Source organism: Neophocaena asiaeorientalis, unplaced genomic scaffold, assembly GCF_003031525.2.
Source record: "Neophocaena asiaeorientalis asiaeorientalis breed wild unplaced genomic scaffold, Neophocaena_asiaeorientalis_V1.1 scaffold740, whole genome shotgun sequence".
Classification (NCBI taxonomy): domain Eukaryota; kingdom Metazoa; phylum Chordata; class Mammalia; order Artiodactyla; family Phocoenidae; genus Neophocaena; species Neophocaena asiaeorientalis.
The window spans coordinates 377,542-379,674 of NW_020172184.1; positions in this window are offsets into that span (position 1 = coordinate 377,542).

Genomic DNA, 2,133 nt, shown 5'->3' on the forward strand with positions numbered 1-2,133 from the left:
AGGGTATGACAAACAGTGCACTGAAACTAACAAGATGAAGTATAATAAGAGCGAATGAAAAGTTCTGTACTTAACGCCCTCTTCCTCCAAAAAAGAAAAAAAAATAAAAGACTAAGGTTGAAGTGACTGCTTGTGAAAAAGCCTATGGGCTTAGCTGACTGTAGTGGCAAAACCAGTCAATGCTGGTGTTTTGACCAAAAAGCTCATGTAATCTGAGAGTACGTTGTATCTTTTCTAGAAGGTTATGGTCCCACTGTCTCCTGTGCTGGTCAGATGACTTACATAATATGGGGTTTGTGGGGGATATATAGAGAGAATATTGACAAACTGGAGTATGATAAACAAAGATGACCTTGATGGCTAATGGTTTCTATAAGCAATGGCTGAGGAAACTGAGGGGGTCAAATCTGAGTTGCAGGTAGAGGGCGTGTAGCCCTTTTGTAACTTAGGAAGTGCTGACATGTAGAAGACAATAGACTTATTGATATTTTGTGTGGCTCCAGAGGCTGTCACTCTGACCAATGGACTCTAAAAGGTAGGAACACATCTAGGTTCCGTGACTTGATTCCTGCACTCTGCAGGGAGTTGTGTTAGATGACCTTGCAGATCCCTTCCCATTACAACATTCAAGCTTCTGAAATGTATCCAGCTGACTGTTAATCCTCCCTTCGCCTTGAGTCTTACTATACAAAATTCATTTGGCTGGAAGAAAACAAGATCATACCAAGGCAAGTTGAGCTAAACTCATTCACACCAGATGTAGGCATTTCTGCACTGAAAAGGTAACCATTGCTTCGTATTCATCTATCCGATTTTTCTCCATATCTTTTGTTGCTTTTTCTTTCTCTCCTAATTTTTAAATTACTTTTTGGAGATTCCATTGTTCAAACTCAGTAAAACCTAAATTGCAACACAGTTATACAGTATCAAGACCATCTCCATTGCCCTGGGCTGATTATGGGGACATAAATCTATGTGTGAACGGTGAATTTCAAAAGTGGATTCCCCTTTTTTCCTTTCTGGAATCTTAAGAGTTTAAGTCCTGGATGGAAGAACACTAACGTTTGGGTTGATTTATAAGCTAATTGAAAAAAATAGAACTATAATTCTGATACTTGAGAAAGTAATTGCTCAAGCAAAAAGACAACTACTTTACAGTTTCAAAGGCAGCAGCGGCAGCGGCAGCAGTAGTAGCAGGGTCTTTGCTTGGGGTGGACATGGCAAGAGATTGCTTGTCGGAGGGGCATTATGCCATCTCATAACCTCCATTAGCCCTGCCATTCTCAATCCAAAAATACATCAGGCTAATAGTGGTAGAGGATATGTATAGTCTACCACTACAAAAACAATCCAGCCTGATTAAGCATCTGAAAAGATGTTCAGTTTCACTAGTCATCAGGGAAATGTGAATTGGAACCATAGGGAGGTACAACTACACACCCACTAGAGTGGCTAAAATTAAATAGAGTGACAGCAGCAAAGCTTTATTAGTGTGTGAAATAACCAAGACTCCTGTACTTTGCTGGTAAGAGTATAAAATGTTACAATCACTTTGGAAAACTATTTCGCACTTTCTTATGATTAAACATACATCTACCCTGTGACCCAGCATTTTGACTCCTAGGCACTTTTTCCAGGAGAAATATATGTCTACAAAAGAGACCTTGTACAGAATATTTATAACAGCTTTTTAAAAAATACCCTCAAGATAGAAACAACCCACATATCCCTCAACAGGAGAATGGATGAACAAATTATGCTGTATGCGTTCATCGGAATACTACTCAGCAAAAAGAATGAATTACTGATGCATGGTGAAACATAGATCCGTCTTTTTTTTAAAGGTAATTTAAGAATATTTACTTATTTATTTATTGGCCACACCGCACGGCATGCAGGGTCTTAGTTCCCCGAGCAGGGATCGAATCCAGGCCCCCTGCAGTGGAAGTGCGGAATCCTAACCACTGGACTGCCAGGGAAGTCCAGATCGTCTTTTTAAAAACCACTTTACTGAGGTATGATTGACATACAAAACACTGTAAATAGTTAATGTATGCAGTGTGATGAGTTTAGAGATAAGTATACATCCATGACACCATCACCACAATCGATGCCATAAACATATCCGTTACC